At 39.2% G+C, this 19246-nt stretch overlaps 16 non-coding genes across 16 annotated transcripts; 8 read left to right on the plus strand and 8 right to left on the minus strand.

The window, feature by feature from the left end:
* Window positions 1-645: 645 nt before the first annotated feature.
* On the minus strand, window positions 646-717 carry TRNAQ-CUG (transfer RNA glutamine (anticodon CUG)). The gene has a single exon. It is a non-coding gene; the product is annotated as a tRNA-Gln (tRNA).
* A 2376-nt stretch (window positions 718-3093) lies between these two features.
* Window positions 3094-3165, plus strand: TRNAQ-UUG (transfer RNA glutamine (anticodon UUG)). Its single transcript has one exon. It is a non-coding gene; the product is annotated as a tRNA-Gln (tRNA).
* Window positions 3166-4046: 881 nt separating this feature from the next.
* Window positions 4047-4118, minus strand: TRNAQ-CUG (transfer RNA glutamine (anticodon CUG)). The gene has a single exon. It is a non-coding gene; the product is annotated as a tRNA-Gln (tRNA).
* Window positions 4119-4377: 259 nt separating this feature from the next.
* On the plus strand, window positions 4378-4449 carry TRNAQ-UUG (transfer RNA glutamine (anticodon UUG)). Its single transcript has one exon. It is a non-coding gene; the product is annotated as a tRNA-Gln (tRNA).
* Window positions 4450-5362: 913 nt separating this feature from the next.
* On the minus strand, window positions 5363-5434 carry TRNAQ-CUG (transfer RNA glutamine (anticodon CUG)). Its single transcript has one exon. It is a non-coding gene; the product is annotated as a tRNA-Gln (tRNA).
* Window positions 5435-7797: 2363 nt separating this feature from the next.
* On the plus strand, window positions 7798-7869 carry TRNAQ-UUG (transfer RNA glutamine (anticodon UUG)). The gene has a single exon. It is a non-coding gene; the product is annotated as a tRNA-Gln (tRNA).
* An 881-nt stretch (window positions 7870-8750) lies between these two features.
* Window positions 8751-8822, minus strand: TRNAQ-CUG (transfer RNA glutamine (anticodon CUG)). Its single transcript has one exon. It is a non-coding gene; the product is annotated as a tRNA-Gln (tRNA).
* Window positions 8823-9081: 259 nt separating this feature from the next.
* On the plus strand, window positions 9082-9153 carry TRNAQ-UUG (transfer RNA glutamine (anticodon UUG)). The gene has a single exon. It is a non-coding gene; the product is annotated as a tRNA-Gln (tRNA).
* A 913-nt stretch (window positions 9154-10066) lies between these two features.
* TRNAQ-CUG (transfer RNA glutamine (anticodon CUG)) lies at window positions 10067-10138 on the minus strand. Its single transcript has one exon. It is a non-coding gene; the product is annotated as a tRNA-Gln (tRNA).
* A 2378-nt stretch (window positions 10139-12516) lies between these two features.
* Window positions 12517-12588, plus strand: TRNAQ-UUG (transfer RNA glutamine (anticodon UUG)). Its single transcript has one exon. It is a non-coding gene; the product is annotated as a tRNA-Gln (tRNA).
* Window positions 12589-13469: 881 nt separating this feature from the next.
* On the minus strand, window positions 13470-13541 carry TRNAQ-CUG (transfer RNA glutamine (anticodon CUG)). The gene has a single exon. It is a non-coding gene; the product is annotated as a tRNA-Gln (tRNA).
* Window positions 13542-13800: 259 nt separating this feature from the next.
* Window positions 13801-13872, plus strand: TRNAQ-UUG (transfer RNA glutamine (anticodon UUG)). Its single transcript has one exon. It is a non-coding gene; the product is annotated as a tRNA-Gln (tRNA).
* A 913-nt stretch (window positions 13873-14785) lies between these two features.
* On the minus strand, window positions 14786-14857 carry TRNAQ-CUG (transfer RNA glutamine (anticodon CUG)). Its single transcript has one exon. It is a non-coding gene; the product is annotated as a tRNA-Gln (tRNA).
* A 2362-nt stretch (window positions 14858-17219) lies between these two features.
* Window positions 17220-17291, plus strand: TRNAQ-UUG (transfer RNA glutamine (anticodon UUG)). Its single transcript has one exon. It is a non-coding gene; the product is annotated as a tRNA-Gln (tRNA).
* Window positions 17292-18172: 881 nt separating this feature from the next.
* On the minus strand, window positions 18173-18244 carry TRNAQ-CUG (transfer RNA glutamine (anticodon CUG)). Its single transcript has one exon. It is a non-coding gene; the product is annotated as a tRNA-Gln (tRNA).
* Window positions 18245-18503: 259 nt separating this feature from the next.
* Window positions 18504-18575, plus strand: TRNAQ-UUG (transfer RNA glutamine (anticodon UUG)). Its single transcript has one exon. It is a non-coding gene; the product is annotated as a tRNA-Gln (tRNA).
* The last annotated feature ends 671 nt before the right edge of the window (window positions 18576-19246 follow it).

The following is a 19246-nucleotide window of genomic DNA, read 5'->3' on the forward strand; positions in this document are numbered from 1 at the left end:
TAAGAAACATGCTCAATCTGTGACCCAATGGATTCTCTTTTTACTTGAAGATGCAGCAACAACATTAATAATACCATTTTGGGAAAAGCAGCTCTATTGTATCGCCATTCTCTTTCAAAATTGTTAAAGGGTTAATCCTATGAAAAGCGACCACATTCAGAATCAATGATATTAATCAAGTGTCTTAACAGTCTTTACATTTTTGTAAAATGAAGGTATCAGTTTGAGATGAAAAATAGAACGAAGAACACACTTTTCTTAATTCACAAAAGGCCTGAGGTGTATAAATACTGTTTGTACCGACCAAGGGCCCATTCGTGAATGTACTTACTTTAGTTGGATCATACCTTTCTTCAAAGAAGACATCCACAATAAACGATAAGGGAAAGGTTCGACTGATGGTAAACTCTTACAGAGATTTGAATGCAAATTATTGGATTCAACCACCAGGGTGCTACCATTACACCATGGGTCTTTCACACCACAGAAAGTGGTGGGTTTCATTGTGGCTAAAGAGCGTCATCCATGGAAAATCTTTCTTTTTTCAAATGCACCCATGGAATAATGCTATGAAAGTGGGCGACACAGCAGCGTCATTGCTATTAAAACAAGACACTGAGAGGAAAACAAACACAGTAATTCCCAAGGTCCCACCGAGATTTGAACTCGGATCGCTGGATTCAGAGTCCAGAGTGCTAACCATTACACCATGGAACCTACATACTTAGTGACATGATGAACGTCATTGCAGCAAAAAAAGAGCCTTTTAGAGCATGTATGCAATATTCTTTTATCTTATGCCTCCAGAGGAAGAATCCTATCCAAATGAGCTGTAAAGCAAAGAGTTTGCTATTGCGCAACAACCAACTAAACAGTTCCACATTTGCATAATATCCGTGGGCTAGGAATATGAGTTTGTTAAAATGATGCATGAGATCTCGATTCTCATTTCTGTTACAACTCTGTCAGGTTGCACCAGCAAGGGGCCCATGGTGTAATGGTTAGCAAAGAACATTACTGAAGGGCCCCTCGGCCAGCCAGAAAGCCAAAATGGAGAGAACGGGCATGAACTGGTTGTGAATGAGCTTCAAAATGCGTTCACAGGTAATTGAACTGGTGATCTCCTCAGTTTATACACCTGGAACTCCTGTCAATAGCAACAGTCGGCAGCTGGGTTGCCAGACATTTCGTCGAAAAAAATTTGTCGACAGGACAATTGGTCGAAACCATTTGGTCGAAAACCAAATGGTCGAATTGCTTTGTTTTTTATTTTCACATTTTTTTTGGGGGGGGGTTTGGGGGGTCCGCCAACCCCCTTTTTTTCTAAAAACCCCTTTTTTTCCCTAAACTACAACCTAAAAAATATATATATAAATAAATAAAAAAATCGACCATTTGGCTTTCGACCAAATTACGTCGACCAAATGTCTTTCGACGAAAAGTCTTTCGACTAAATGTCCGGACAGCGGCAGCTGGTCTGTGTCAGTAATGGCAATTTGATTTTGCCATTTTCACAACTCCCTAATAAATGAACAAAATGTTTCATTTGTAGGCACAGTTACATGCTATGGTATGTATACCATGCTTAATAACCACCATAGGAGGCTCAGAGCACCATCCGCATTCTTACGTACAAAACATGTAAGGAAATAATCAGATCTTTTGCTCTGCAGGAGTCAGGCTTCTTTAAAGCCTGACAAAGTGGCAGAGTGCCATTGTAAACTGAGGCATGATGAAACCATGCCCAAGAACCCAGGCAGGTTAAACCCTTCCACTCATGCCCCTAGGCCCCAACGGCCACGAACGGCCAGGTTCTATAGACATGGCAGCTGGCATGGATTATGGACACTTTTAACATAGGGTGGTTTTTCAACCTTATCTCCTCTGGGAGCAAAGCGCTGGACAGGGTTTCCTGTACGTTTTTGAGGTTCGCAGGGATCTATGTGTGGATGTTTCTTGGTGTGAAAAGCATGACACCTTTTGGGGTGACACCAGGCTCTTCTGGGAGTTAATTTGCATAATCTCTACTTTCTATTTTATGTGACATGGGCTGCAGTTACATTGTTCTGTTAATAGAGGGCAACACACAGGTCATAGTTCCAAACAGGGGTGCACGGTCTGCTTGCTAGCTTACATTTACAGTTCTATTTGGGATTCACCGCCTTTTCATAAACTGAGTACTCTTCCGGAGTATTTCTAACTTATGTAGGTGTTTTGGGGGTGTTACGTGCCTTTGTATGACTGCTGCAAACCACTTGATATTAGACATTGATTGGAAACGACATAAAAAATCCTGACACATATTGTAAGCGGACATAAAATGACCTATATTAGCTAATATAAGTAAACAGACATCACTCCCTCCTCCCCACAAAAAGGGATGTATGCGTACACAAAAAATAAAAATGAAAAACAAGCAACTACTGCAGTTAAAATCTAAAAATGTAAATTCAGTTACATGATCATGACTCGGAAGGGGAAGTTAAAAAGTAAAAAAACACACGGTAGGAGAGAGGTTAGCTTTACATGCCAAGAGGGAGGAAGAGGTCTTCCAAGCACTGTTGTGTATGTTGGTCAATCCCTCTGAAACGCAAAAGGGATGTGCACATAGAAATCAAAGCAGAGTCATCCAGAGAGACTATTTAATTCTTTTTTTTTCAAATTCTCAAAAGGAAGCTGCTATCAAATTGAACTATTCATCACAGCCACTGCTAGGAAATCTATGTGCATAAAATGACAATACACCCAAAGGAAAACAAAATATAGCTATAACATGTCAGATTACTAAATTCAGAGTCCAGCCTACTAACCATTAGACCATGGAACCTAAATACTTCCGCAAATGCTGAACTTCATTATGCCAAAACAGAGGCAGTCAGAAACAATATTTAATATTGCTTAATCATATGCCTCAAGAGGAAGAATTTGATCTACATGCTCTATAAAGCACAGAGATTGCTATAGCACAACGTCAATCGACAACATCGCTGTGTTTGTATGATATCAGTCAATTGGGACTATGAATCTGTAAAAATTGTAAATGTGCTCTATATTGCCATTTCTGATTCAACGCTCTCAGGTGCATCTTGCAAGGGTTCCATGGTGTAATGGTTAGCACTTTGGACTTTGAATCCAACGATCCGAGTTCAAGTCTCGGTGGGACCGTTATCTTGCTCTTACACTCCATTTTCTAATTTCTCAAATTACAATTCAACAGAGTTAATATTCAGAAGTTCAGTCGACTCTCTCTGCACGACATTACATTTAAATGCACTTTGGTGCCTGATACCAATACAGTGATGCAACTACATATCGTTAATGTACAATCCCTAAGGTCAATCAGAGTGGGCACCCAGATATCTCTCAGAAACATTTTCCACCGATGAATAATGTCCAACCTTAACTCTATGAAAAGAAAAATGTACACACTATGTGCAGTAGATTCTCTGCTCACTGGAACATGCAGAAACAACATTGATGTGAAAAGATTGGAAAAAGCCCTATTTTATTAACATTAAAAAATGTTATACAATTATTTTGGTGAATCATATTCACTTTCACAATCATTCCTATGTTTCAAGCAATTTGATGGTCTTATTAAATGTGTAAAAAATGTAATTCTTTGAGTTGACAAACTGTATGGAGAGCAAACTTTTTATAACTTACAAGAGTTATGAGTTCTAGAAAGTAGTGCATTTACTGATCAAGTGCCCTTGTTTAAATGTACTTACTTTATTTGGATCACACCTTTCTCGAAAGAAGAAATAAACTCTAAATTATCAGGAAACAATTCAACTGATTTTAGGGGCCTCCTGGGCTTTCAATGCAAATCGCTGAGATCAAAAGCCAGTTTAATAGCCATTATACCTTGGAGCTTTGGAGATATGAGAGTGGGCAGTTTCTTTGTGGCAAAAGAGAGTCATCCCCAGAAACTATTAATATTCTTTGGTCAAAGAAGACTGCCATCAAAGTGGGCTGTAAAGCAAAGCTATTGCTGTTATATCTATCTGCAAATGAAAGGCAACTCTAAAAGAGAAGCAGCCCCAAGGTCCCACCGAGACTTGAACCCGGATCACTGGATTCAGAGTCCAGAGTGCTAACCATTACACCATGGAACCCACATATTCAGTAGCATGATGCACTTCATTCTGGAAAAACAGAGCACATCAGAGAAAATATGTAATATTCCTATATCATTAGACTCCAGAGGAAGAATTTGATCCAAATGAGACATGAAGCCAATACTTTGCGATTGCACAGCATCCAACAGCAACAGTGCTGCTTCGATATAATATCAGTAAACGGTTACTATAGGTCAGTAAAAATCTTGACTGTGCCCTATATTCTCATTGCCCTTATGAAGCTCTGCTCAACAAGGGTTCCATGGTGTAATGGTTAGCACTTTGGACTTTGAATCCAGCGATCCGAGTTCAAGTCTCGGTGGAACTTCTCTCTTGCTCTAACACACTTTGTCTCCTTGTTGTCTTAAATTATAGGCCAAAGATAGTAATATTCATAAGGTTAGTGGTGTAGGGTATTCATTTTCGCTCTCACTCTCTGGCATAACTTTTCATAAAAATCCACTTTTGTGCCTAGCACCTTAACCTTTATGCATTTTTTTTAAATGTATGAACAGTGAGGTCATTCTGAGTCGATGGGCAGATCTGCATCGGAAACATACATAAAAGATTTGAAATGTTCAAACTTAACTCAATGTTAAGAAACATGCTCAATCTGTGACCCAATGGATTCTCTTTTTACTTGAAGATGCAGCAACAACATTAATAATACCATTTTGGGAAAAGCAGCTCTATTGTATCGCCATTCTCTTTCAAAATTGTTAAAGGGTTAATCCTATGAAAAGCGACCACATTCAGAATCAATGATATTAATCAAGCGTCTTAACAGTCTTTACATGTTTGTAAAATGAAGGTATCAGTTTGAGATGAAAAATAGAACGAAGAACACACTTTTCTTAATTCACAAAAGGCCTGAGGTGTATAAATACTGTTTGTACCGACCAAGGGCCCATTCGTGAATGTACTTACTTTAGTTGGATCATACCTTTCTTCAAAGAAGACATCCACAATAAACGATAAGGGAAAGGTTCGACTGATGGTAAACTCTTACAGAGATTTGAATGCAAATTATTGGATTCAACCTCCAGGGTGCTACCATTACACCATGGGTCTTTCACACCACAGAAAGTGGTGGGTTTCATTGTGGCTAAAGAGCGTCATCCATGGAAAATCTTTCTTTTTTCAAATGCACCCAGGGAATAATGCTATGAAATGGGGCGACACAGCAGCGTCATTGCTATTAAAACAAGACACTGAGAGGAAAACAAACACAGTAATTCCCAAGGTCCCACCGAGATTTGAACTCAGATCGCTGGATTCAGAGTCCAGAGTGCTAACCATTACACCATGGAACCTACATACTTAGTGACATGATGAACGTCATTGCAGCAAAAAAAGAGCCTTTTAGAGAATGTATGCAATATTCTTTTATCTTATGCCTCCAGAGGAAGAATCCTATCCAAATGAGCTGTAAAGCAAAGAGTTTGCTATTGCGCAACAACCAACTAAACAGTTCCACATTTGCATAATATCCGTGGGCTAGGAATATGAGTTTGTTAAAATGATGCATGAGATCTCGATTCTCATTTCTGTTACAACTCTGTCAGGTTGCACCAGCAAGGGGCCCATGGTGTAATGGTTAGCAAAGAACATTACTGAAGGGCCCCTCGGCCAGCCAGAAAGCCAAAATGGAGAGAACGGGCATGAACTGGTTGTGAATGAGCTTCAAAATGCGTTCACAGGTAATTGAACTGGTGATCTCCTCAGTTTATACACCTGGAACTCCTGTCAATAGCAACAGTCGGCAGCTGGGTTGCCAGACATTTCGTCGAAAAAAATTTGTCGAAAGGACAATTGGTCGAAACCATTTGGTCGAAAACCAAATGGTCGAATTGCTTTGTTTTTTATTTTCACATTTTTTTTTGGGGGGGGGGTTTGGGGGGGTCGCCCCAACCCCCCTTTTTTTCCCTAAACTACAACCTAAAAAATATATATATAAATAAATAAAAAAATCGACCATTTGGCTTTCGAACAAATTACGTCGACCAAATGTCTTTCGACAAAATGTCTTTCAACGAAATGTCCGGACAGCGGCAGCTGGTCTGTGTCAGTAATGGCAATTTGATTTTGCCATTTTCACAACTCCCTAATAAATGAACAAAATGTTCCATTTGTAGGCACAGTTACATGCTATGGTATGTATACCATGCTTAATAACCACCATAGGAGGCTCAGAGCACCATCCGCATTCTTACGTACAAAACATGTAAGGAAATAATCAGATCTTTTGCTCTGCAGGAGTCAGGCTTCTTTAAAGCCTGACAAAGTGGCAGAGTGCCATTGTAAACTGAGGCATGATGAAACCATGCCCAAGAACCCAGGCAGGTTAAACCATTCCACTCATGCCCCTAGGCCCCGACGGCCACGAACGGCCAGGTTCTATAGACAGGGCAGCTGGCATGGATTATGGACACTTTTAACATAGGGTGGTTTTTCAACCTTATCTCCTCTGGGAGCAAAGCGCTGGACAGGGTTTCCTGTACGTTTTTGAGGTTCGCAGGGATCTATGTGTGGATGTTTCTTGGTGTGAAAAGCATGACACCTTTTGGGGTGACACCAGGCTCTTCTGGGAGTTAATTTGCATAATCTCTGCTTTCTATTTTATGTGACATGGGCTGCAGTTACATTGTTCTGTTAATAGAGGGCAACACACAGGTCATAGTTCCAAACAGGGGTGCACGGTCTGCTTGCTAGCTTACATTTACAGTTCTATTTGGGATTCACCGCCTTTTCATAAACTGAGTACTCTTCCGGAGTATTTCTAACTTATGTAGGTGTTTTGGGGGTGTTACGTGCCTTTGTATGACTGCTGCAAACCACTTGATATTAGACATTGATTGGAAACGACATAAAAAATCCTGACACATATTGTAAGCGGACATACAATGACCTATATTAGCTAATATAAGTAAACAGACATCACTCCCCCCTCCCCACAAAAAGGGATGTATGCGTACACAAAAAATAAAAATGAAAAACAAGCAACTACTGCAGTTAAAATCTAAAAATGTAAATTCAGTTACATGATCATGACTCGGAAGGGGAAGTTAAAAAGTAAAAAAACACAAGGTAGGAGAGAGGTTAGCTTTACATGCCATGAGGGAGGAAGAGGTCTTCCAAGCACTGTTGTGTATGTTGGTCAATCCCTCTGAAACGCAAAAGGGATGTGCACATAGAAATCAAAGCAGAGTCATCCAGAGAGACTATTTAATTCTTTTTTTTTCAAATTCTCAAAAGGAAGCTGCTATCAAATTGAACTATTCATCACAGCCACTGCTAGGAAATCTATGTGCATAAAATGACAATACACCCAAAGGAAAACAAAATATAGCTATAACATGTCAGATTACTAAATTCAGAGTCCAGCCTACTAACCATTAGACCATGGAACCTAAATACTTCCGCAAATGCTGAACTTCATTATGCCAAAACAGAGGCAGTCAGAAACAATATTTAATATTGCTTAATCATATGCCTCAAGAGGAAGAATTTGATCTACATGCTCTATAAAGCACAGAGATTGCTATAGCACAACGTCAATCGACAACATCGCTGTGTTTGTATGATATCAGTCAATTGGGAATATGAATCTGTAAAAATTGTAAATGTGCTCTATATTGCCATTTCTGATTCAACGCTCTCAGGTGCATCTTGCAAGGGTTCCATGGTGTAATGGTTAGCACTTTGGACCTTGAATCCAACGATCCGAGTTCAAGTCTCGGTGGGACCGTTATCTTGCTCTTACACTCCATTTTCTAATTTCTCAAATTACAATTCAACAGAGTTAATATTCAGAAGTTCAGTCGACTCTCTCTGCACGACATTACATTTAAATGCACTTTGGTGCCTGATACCAATACAGTGATGCAACTACATATCGTTAATGTACAATCCCTAAGGTCAATCAGAGTGGGCACCCAGATATCTCTCAGAAACATTTTCCACAGATGAATAATGTCCAACCTTAACTCTATGAAAAGAAAAATGTACACACTATGTGCAGTAGATTCTCTGCTCACTGGAACATGCAGAAACAACATTGATGTGAAAAGATTGGAAAAAGCCCTATTTTATTAACATTAAAAAATGTTATACAATTATTTTGGTGAATCATATTCACTTTCACAATCATTCCTATGTTTCAAGCAATTTGATGGTCTTATTAAATGTGTAAAAAATGTAATTCTTTGAGTTGACAAACTGTATGGAGAGCAAACTTTTTATAACTTACAAGAGTTATGAGTTCTAGAAAGTAGTGCATTTACTGATCAAGTGCCCTTGTTTAAATGTACTTACTTTATTTGGATCACACCTTTCTCGAAAGAAGAAATAAACTCTAAATTATCAGGAAACAATTCAACTGATTTTAGGGGCCTCCTGGGCTTTCAATGCAAATCGCTGAGATCAAAAGCCAGTTTAATAGCCATTATACCTTGGAGCTTTGGAGATATGAGAGTGGGCAGTTTCTTTGTGGCAAAAGAGAGTCATCCCCAGAAACTATTAATATTCTTTGGTCAAAGAAGACTGCCATCAAAGTGGGCTGTAAAGCAAAGCTATTGCTGTTATATCTATCTGCAAATGAAAGGCAACTCTAAAAGAGAAGCAGCCCCAAGGTCCCACCGAGACTTGAACTCGGATCGCTGGATTCAGAGTCCAGAGTGCTAACCATTACACCATGGAACCCACATATTCAGTAGCATGATGCACTTCATTCTGGAAAAACAGAGCACATCAGAGGAAATATGTAATATTCCTATATCATTAGACTCCAGAGGAAGAATTTGATCCAAATGAGACATGAAGCCAGTACTTTGCGATTGCACAGCATCCAACAGCAACAGTGCTGCTTCGATATAATATCAGTAAACGGTTACTATAGGTCAGTAAAAATCTTGACTGTGCCCTATATTCTCATTGCCCTTATGAAGCTCTGCTCAACAAGGGTTCCATGGTGTAATGGTTAGCACTTTGGACTTTGAATCCAGCGATCCGAGTTCAAGTCTCGGTGGAACCTCTATCTTGCTCTAACACACTTTGTCTCCTTGTTGTCTTAAATTATAGGCCAAAGATAGTAATATTCATAAGGTTAGTGGTGTAGGGTATTCATTTTCGCTCTCACTCTCTGGCATAACTTTTCATAAAAATCCACTTTTGTGCCTAGCACCTTAACCTTTATGCATTTTTTTTAAATGTATGAACAGTGAGGTCATTCTGAGTCGATGGGCAGATCTGCATCGGAAACATACATAAAAGATTTGAAATTTTCAAACTTAACTCAATGTTAAGAAACATGCTCAATCTGTGACCCAATGGATTCTCTTTTTTCTTGAAGATGCAGCAACAACATTAATAATACCATTTTGGGAAAAGCAGCTCTATTGTATCGCCATTCTCTTTCAAAATTGTTAAAGGGTTAATCCTATGAAAAGCGACCACATTCAGAATCAATGATATTAATCAAGCGTCTTAACAGTCTTAACATGTTTGTAAAATGAAGGTATCAGTTTGAGATGAAAAATAGAACGAAGAACACACTTTTCTTAATTCACAAAAGGCCTGAGGTGTATAAATACTGTTTGTACCGACCAAGGGCCCATTCGTGAATGTACTTACTTTAGTTGGATCATACCTTTCTTCAAAGAAGACATCCACAATAAACGATAAGGGAAAGGTTCGACTGATGGTAAACCCTTACAGAGATTTGAATGCAAATTATTGGATTCAACCTCCAGGGTGCTACCATTACACCATGGGTCTTTCACACCACAGAAAGTGGTGGGTTTCATTGTGGCTAAAGAGCGTCATCCATGGAAAATCTTTCTTTTTTCAAATGCACCCAGGGAATAATGCTATGAAAGTGGGTGACACAGCAGCGTCATTGCTATTAAAACAAGACACTGAGAGGAAAACAAACACAGTAATTCCCAAGGTCTCACCGAGATTTGAACTCGGATCGCTGGATTCAGAGTCCAGAGTGCTAACCATTACACCATGGAACCTACATACTTAGTGACATGATGAACGTCATTGCAGCAAAAAAAGAGCCTTTTAGAGAATGTATGCAATATTCTTTTATCTTATGCCTCCAGAGGAAGAATCCTATCCAAATGAGCTGTAAAGCAAAGAGTTTGCTATTGCGCAACAACCAACTAAACAGTTCCACATTTGCATAATATCCGTGGGCTAGGAATATGAGTTTGTTAAAATGATGCATGAGATCTCGATTCTCATTTCTGTTACAACTCTGTCAGGTTGCACCAGCAAGGGGCCCATGGTGTAATGGTTAGCAAAGAACATTACTGAAGGGCCCCTCGGCCAGCCAGAAAGCCAAAATGGAGAGAACGGGCATGAACTGGTTGTGAATGAGCTTCAAAATGCGTTCACAGGTAATTGAACTGGTGATCTCCTCAGTTTATACACCTGGAACTCCTGTCAATAGCAACAGTCGGCAGCTGGGTTGCCAGACATTTCGTCGAAAAAAATTTGTCGACAGGACAATTGGTCGAAACCATTTGGTCGAAAACCAAATGGTCGAATTGCTTTGTTTTTTATTTTCACATTTTTTTTTGGGGGGGGTTTGGGGGGGTCCCGCCAACCCCCTTTTTTTCTAAAAACCCCTTTTTTTCCCTAAACTACAACCTAAAACATATATATATAAATAAATAAAAAAATCGACCATTTGGCTTTCGACCAAATTACGTCGACCAAATGTCTTTCGACGAAATGTCTTTCAACGAAATGTCCGGACAGCGGCAGCTGGTCTGTGTCAGTAATGGCAATTTGATTTTGCCATTTTCACAACTCCCTAATAAATGAACAAAATGTTCCATTTGTAGGCACAGTTACATGCTATGGTATGTATACCATGCTTAATAACCACCATAGGAGGCTCAGAGCACCATCCGCATTCTTACGTACAAAACATGTAAGGAAATAATCAGATCTTTTGCTCTGCAGGAGTCAGGCTTCTTTAAAGCCTGACAAAGTGGCAGAGTGCCATTGTAAACTGAGGCATGATGAAACCATGCCCAAGAACCCAGGCAGGTTAAACCCTTCCACTCATGCCCCTAGGCCCCGACGGCCACGAACGGCCAGGTTCTATAGACAGGGCAGCTGGCATGGATTATGGACACTTTTAACATAGGGTGGTTTTTCAACCTTATCTCCTCTGGGAGCAAAGCGCTGGACAGGGTTTCCTGTACGTTTTTGAGGTTCGCAGGGATCTATGTGTGGATGTTTCTTGGTGTGAAAAGCATGACACCTTTTGGGGTGACACCAGGCTCTTCTGGGAGTTAATTTGCATAATCTCTACTTTCTATTTTATGTGACATGGGCTGCAGTTACATTGTTCTGTTAATAGAGGGCAACACACAGGTCATAGTTCCAAACAGGGGTGCACGGTCTGCTTGCTAGCTTACATTTACAGTTCTATTTGGGATTCACCGCCTTTTCATAAACTGAGTACTCTTCCGGAGTATTTCTAACTTATGTAGGTGTTTTGGGGGTGTTACGTGCCTTTGTATGACTGCTGCAAACCACTTGATATTAGACATTGATTGGAAACGACATAAAAAATCCTGACACATATTGTAAGCGGACATAAAATGACCTATATTAGCTAATATAAGTAAACAGACATCACTCCCCCCTCCCCACAAAAAGGGATGTATGCGTACACAAAAAATAAAAATGAAAAACAAGCAACTACTGCAGTTAAAATCTAAAAATGTAAATTCAGTTACATGATCATGACTCGGAAGGGGAAGTTAAAAAGTAAAAAAACACAAGGTAGGAGAGAGGTTAGCTTTACATGCCATGAGGGAGGAAGAGGTCTTCCAAGCACTGTTGTGTATGTTGGTCAATCCCTCTGAAACGCAAAAGGGATGTGCACATAGAAATCAAAGCAGAGTCATCCAGAGAGACTATTTAATTCTTTTTTTTTCAAATTCTCAAAAGGAAGCTGCTATCAAATTGAACTATTCATCACAGCCACTGCTAGGAAATCTATGTGCATAAAATGACAATACACCCAAAGGAAAACAAAATATAGCTATAACATGTCAGATTACTAAATTCAGAGTCCATTCTACTAACCATTAGACCATGGAACCTAAATACTTCCGCAAATGCTGAACTTCATTATGCCAAAACAGAGGCAGTCAGAAACAATATTTAATATTGCTTAATCATATGCCTCAAGAGGAAGAATTTGATCTACATGCTCTATAAAGCACAGAGATTGCTATAGCACAACGTCAATCGACAACATCGCTGTGTTTGTATGATATCAGTCAATTGGGAATATGAATTTGTAAAAATTGTAAATGTGCTCTATATTGCCATTTCTGATTCAACGCTCTCAGGTGCATCGTGCAAGGGTTCCATGGTGTAATGGTTAGCACTTTGGACTTTGAATCCAACGATCCGAGTTCAAGTCTCGGTGGGACCGTTATCTTGCTCTTACACTCCATTTTCTAATTTCTCAAATTACAATTCAACAGAGTTAATATTCAGAAGTTCAGTCGACTCTCTCTGCACGACATTACATTTAAATGCACTTTGGTGCCTGATACCAATACAGTGATGCAACTACATATCGTTAATGTACAATCCCTAAGGTCAATCAGAGTGGGCACCCAGATATCTCTCAGAAACATTTTCCACAGATGAATAATGTCCAACCTTAACTCTATGAAAAGAAAAATGTACACACTATGTGCAGTAGATTCTCTGCTCACTGGAACATGCAGAAACAACATTGATGTGAAAAGATTGGAAAAAGCCCTATTTTATTAACATTAAAAAATGTTATACAATTATTTTGGTGAATCATATTCACTTTCACAATCATTCCTATGTTTCAAGCAATTTGATGGTCTTATTAAATGTGTAAAAAATGTAATTCTTTGAGTTGACAAACTGTATGGAGAGCAAACTTTTTATAACTTACAAGAGTTATGAGTTCTAGAAAGTAGTGCATTTACTGATCAAGTGCCCTTGTTTAAATGTACTTACTTTATTTGGATCACACCTTTCTCGAAAGAAGAAATAAACTCTAAATTATCAGGAAACAATTCAACTGATTTTAGCGACCTCCTGGGCTTTCAATGCAAATCGCTGAGATCAAAAGCCAGTTTAATAGCCATTATACCTTGGAGCTTTGGAGATATGAGAGTGGGCAGTTTCTTTGTGGCAAAAGAGAGTCATCCCCAGAAACTATTAATATTCTTTGGTCAAAGAAGACTGCCATCAAAGTGGGCTGTAAAGCAAAGCTATTGCTGTTATATCTATCTGCAAATGAAAGGCAACTCTAAAAGAGAAGCAGCCCCAAGTTCCCACCGAGACTTGAACCCGGATCACTGGATTCAGAGTCCAGAGTGCTAACCATTACACCATGGAACCCACATATTCAGTAGCATGATGCACTTCATTCTGGAAAAACAGAGCACATCAGAGAAAATATGTAATATTCCTATATCATTAGACTCCAGAGGAAGAATTTGATCCAAATGAGACATGAAGCCAATACTTTGCGATTGCACAGCATCCAACAGCAACAGTGCTGCTTCGATATAATATCAGTAAACGGTTACTATAGGTCAGTAAAAATCTTGACTGTGCCCTATATTCTCATTGCCCTTATGAAGCTCTGCTCAACAAGGGTTCCATGGTGTAATGGTTAGCACTTTGGACTTTGAATCCAGCGATCCGAGTTCAAGTCTCGGTGGAACTTCTCTCTTGCTCTAACACACTTTGTCTCCTTGTTGTCTTAAATTATAGGCCAAAGATAGTAATATTCATAAGGTTAGTGGTGTAGGGTATTCATTTTCGCTCTCACTCTCTGGCATAACTTTTCATAAAAATCCACTTTTGTGCCTAGCACCTTAACCTTTATGCATTTTTTTTAAATGTATGAACAGTGAGGTCATTCTGAGTCGATGGGCAGATCTGCATCGGAAACATACATAAAAGATTTGAAATGTTCAAACTTAACTCAATGTTAAGAAACATGCTCAATCTGTGACCCAATGGATTCTCTTTTTACTTGAAGATGCAGCAACAACATTAATAATACCATTTTGGGAAAAGCAGCTCTATTGTATCGCCATTCTCTTTCAAAATTGTTAAAGGGTTAATCCTATGAAAAGCGACCACATTCAGAATCAATGATATTAATCAAGCGTCTTAACAGTCTTTACATGTTTGTAAAATGAAGGTATCAGTTTGAGATGAAAAATAGAACGAAGAACACACTTTTCTTAATTCACAAAAGGCCTGAGGTGTATAAATACTGTTTGTACCGACCAAGGGCCCATTCGTGAATGTACTTACTTTAGTTGGATCATACCTTTCTTCAAAGAAGACATCCACAATAAACGATAAGGGAAAGGTTCGACTGATGGTAAACTCTTACAGAGATTTGAATGCAAATTATTGGATTCAACCTCCAGGGTGCTACCATTACACCATGGGTCTTTCACACCACAGAAAGTGGTGGGTTTCATTGTGGCTAAAGAGCGTCATCCATGGAAAATCTTTCTTTTTTCAAATGCACCCAGGGAATAATGCTATGAAATGGGGCGACACAGCAGCGTCATTGCTATTAAAACAAGACACTGAGAGGAAAACAAACACAGTAATTCCCAAGGTCCCACCGAGATTTGAACTCAGATCGCTGGATTCAGAGTCCAGAGTGCTAACCATTACACCATGGAACCTACATACTTAGTGACATGATGAACGTCATTGCAGCAAAAAAAGAGCCTTTTAGAGAATGTATGCAATATTCTTTTATCTTATGCCTCCAGAGGAAGAATCCTATCCAAATGAGCTGTAAAGCAAAGAGTTTGCTATTGCGCAACAACCAACTAAACAGTTCCACATTTGCATAATATCCGTGGGCTAGGAATATGAGTTTGTTAAAATGATGCATGAGATCTCGATTCTCATTTCTGTTACAACTCTGTCAGGTTGCACCAGCAAGGGGCCCATGGTGTAATGGTTAGCAAAGAACATTACTGAAGGGCCCCTCGGCCAGCCAGAAAGCCAAAATGGAGAGAACGGGCATGAACTGGTTGTGAATGAGCTTCAAAATGCGTTCACAGGTAATTGAACTGGTGATCTCCTCAGTTTATACACCTGGAACTCCTGTCAATAGCAACAGTCGGCAGCTGGGTTGCCAGACATTTCGTCGAAAAAAATTTGTCGAAAGGACAATTGGTCGAAACCATTTGGTCGAAAACCAAATGGTCGAATTGCTTTGTTTTTTATTTTCACATTTTTTTTTGGGGGGGGGTTTGGGGGGGTCGCCCCAACCCCCCTTTTTTTCCCTAAACTACAACCTAAAAAATATATATATAAATAAATAAAAAAATCGACCATTTGGCTTTCGACCAAATTACGTCGACCAAATGTCTTTCGACAAAATGTCTTTCAACGAAATGTCCGGACAGCGGCAGCTGGTCTGTGTCAGTAATGGCAATTTGATTTTGCCATTTTCACAACTCCCTAATAAATGAACAAAATGTTCCATTTGTAGGCACAGTTACATGCTATGGTATGTATACCATGCTTAATAACCACCATAGGAGGCTCAGAGCACCATCCGCATTCTTACGTACAAAACATGTAAGGAAATAATCAGATCTTTTGCTCTGCAGGAGTCAGGCTTCTTTAAAGCCTGACAAAGTGGCAGAGTGCCATTGTAAACTGAGGCATGATGAAACCATGCCCAAGAACCCAGGCAGGTTAAACCATTCCACTCATGCCCCTAGGCCCCGACGGCCACGAACGGCCAGGTTCTATAGACAGGGCAGCTGGCATGGATTATGGACACTTTTAACATAGGGTGGTTTTTCAACCTTATCTCCTCTGGGAGCAAAGCGCTGGACAGGGTTTCCTGTACGTTTTTGAGGTTCGCAGGGATCTATGTGTGGATGTTTCTTGGTGTGAAAAGCATGACACCTTTTGGGGTGACACCAGGCTCTTCTGGGAGTTAATTTGCATAATCTCTGCTTTCTATTTTATGTGACATGGGCTGCAGTTACATTGTTCTGTTAATAGAGGGCAACACACAGGTCATAGTTCCAAACAGGGGTGCACGGTCTGCTTGCTAGCTTACATTTACAGTTCTATTTGGGATTCACCGCCTTTTCATAAACTGAGTACTCTTCCGGAGTATTTCTAACTTATGTAGGTGTTTTGGGGGTGTTACGTGCCTTTGTATGACTGCTGCAAACCACTTGATATTAGACATTGATTGGAAACGACATAAAAAATCCTGACACATATTGTAAGCGGACATACAATGACCTATATTAGCTAATATAAGTAAACAGACATCACTCCCCCCTCCCCACAAAAAGGGATGTATGCGTACACAAAAAATAAAAATGAAAAACAAGCAACTACTGCAGTTAAAATCTAAAAATGTAAATTCAGTTACATGATCATGACTCGGAAGGGGAAGTTAAAAAGTAAAAAAACACAAGGTAGGAGAGAGGTTAGCTTTACATGCCATGAGGGAGGAAGAGGTCTTCCAAGCACTGTTGTGTATGTTGGTCAATCCCTCTGAAACGCAAAAGGGATGTGCACATAGAAATCAAAGCAGAGTCATCCAGAGAGACTATTTAATTCTTTTTTTTTCAAATTCTCAAAAGGAAGCTGCTATCAAATTGAACTATTCATCACAGCCACTGCTAGGAAATCTATGTGCATAAAATGACAATACACCCAAAGGAAAACAAAATATAGCTATAACATGTCAGATTACTAAATTCAGAGTCCAGCCTACTAACCATTAGACCATGGAACCTAAATACTTCCGCAAATGCTGAACTTCATTATGCCAAAACAGAGGCAGTCAGAAACAATATTTAATATTGCTTAATCATATGCCTCAAGAGGAAGAATTTGATCTACATGCTCTATAAAGCACAGAGATTGCTATAGCACAACGTCAATCGACAACATCGCTGTGTTTGTATGATATCAGTCAATTGGGAATATGAATCTGTAAAAATTGTAAATGTGCTCTATATTGCCATTTCTGATTCAACGCTCTCAGGTGCATCTTGCAAGGGTTCCATGGTGTAATGGTTAGCACTTTGGACCTTGAATCCAACGATCCGAGTTCAAGTCTCGGTGGGACCGTTATCTTGCTCTTACACTCCATTTTCTAATTTCTCAAATTACAATTCAACAGAGTTAATATTCAGAAGTTCAGTCGACTCTCTCTGCACGACATTACATTTAAATGCACTTTGGTGCCTGATACCAATACAGTGATGCAACTACATATCGTTAATGTACAATCCCTAAGGTCAATCAGAGTGGGCACCCAGATATCTCTCAGAAACATTTTCCACAGATGAATAATGTCCAACCTTAACTCTATGAAAAGAAAAATGTACACACTATGTGCAGTAGATTCTCTGCTCACTGGAACATGCAGAAACAACATTGATGTGAAAAGATTGGAAAAAGCCCTATTTTATTAACATTAAAAAATGTTATACAATTATTTTGGTGAATCATATTCACTTTCACAATCATTCCTATGTTTCAAGCAATTTGATGGTCTTATTAAATGTGTAAAAAATGTAATTCTTTGAGTTGACAAACTGTATGGAGAGCAAACTTTTTATAACTTACAAGAGTTATGAGTTCTAGAAAGTAGTGCATTTACTGATCAAGTGCCCTTGTTTAAATGTACTTACTTTATTTGGATCACACCTTTCTCGAAAGAAGAAATAAACTCTAAATTATCAGGAAACAATTCAACTGATTTTAGGGGCCTCCTGGGCTTTCAATGCAAATCGCTGAGATCAAAAGCCAGTTTAATAGCCATTATACCTTGGAGCTTTGGAGATATGAGAGTGGGCAGTTTCTTTGTGGCAAAAGAGAGTCATCCCCAGAAACTATTAATATTCTTTGGTCAAAGAAGACTGCCATCAAAGTGGGCTGTAAAGCAAAGCTATTGCTGTTATATCTATCTGCAAATGAAAGGCAACTCTAAAAGAGAAGCAGCCCCAAGGTCCCACCGAGACTTGAACTCGGATCGCTGGATTCAGAGTCCAGAGTGCTAACCATTACACCATGGAACCCACATATTCAGTAGCATGATGCACTTCATTCTGGAAAAACAGAGCACATCAGAGGAAATATGTAATATTCCTATATCATTAGACTCCAGAGGAAGAATTTGATCCAAATGAGACATGAAGCCAGTACTTTGCGATTGCACAGCATCCAACAGCAACAGTGCTGCTTCGATATAATATCAGTAAACGGTTACTATAGGTCAGTAAAAATCTTGACTGTGCCCTATATTCTCATTGCCCTTATGAAGCTCTGCTCAACAAGGGTTCCATGGTGTAATGGTTAGCACTTTGGACTTTGAATCCAGCGATCCGAGTTCAAGTCTCGGTGGAACCTCTATCTTGCTCTAACACACTTTGTCTCCTTGTTGTCTTAAATTATAGGCCAAAGATAGTAATATTCATAAGGTTAGTGGTGTAGGGTATTCATTTTCGCTCTCACTCTCTGGCATAACTTTTCATAAAAATCCACTTTTGTGCCTAGCACCTTAACCTTTATGCATTTTTTTTAAATGTATGAACAGTGAGGTCATTCTGAGTCGATGGGCAGATCTGCATCGGAAACATACATAAAAGATTTGAAATTTTCAAACTTAACTCAATGTTAAGAAACATGCTCAATCTGTGACCCAATGGATTCTCTTTTTTCTTGAAGATGCAGCAACAACATTAATAATACCATTTTGGGAAAAGCAGCTCTATTGTATCGCCATTCTCTTTCAAAATTGTTAAAGGGTTAATCCTATGAAAAGCGACCACATTCAGAATCAATGATATTAATCAAGCGTCTTAACAGTCTTAACATGTTTGTAAAATGAAGGTATCAGTTTGAGATGAAAAATAGAACGAAGAACACACTTTTCTTAATTCACAAAAGGCCTGAGGTGTATAAATACTGTTTGTACCGACCAAGGGCCCATTCGTGAATGTACTTACTTTAGTTGGATCATACCTTTCTTCAAAGAAGACATCCACAATAAACGATAAGGGAAAGGTTCGACTGATGGT

This window comes from Ambystoma mexicanum, chromosome 5p (genome assembly GCF_040938575.1).
Source record: "Ambystoma mexicanum isolate Mex_15411 chromosome 5p, UKY_AmexF1_1, whole genome shotgun sequence".
Lineage (NCBI taxonomy): Eukaryota > Metazoa > Chordata > Amphibia > Caudata > Ambystomatidae > Ambystoma > Ambystoma mexicanum.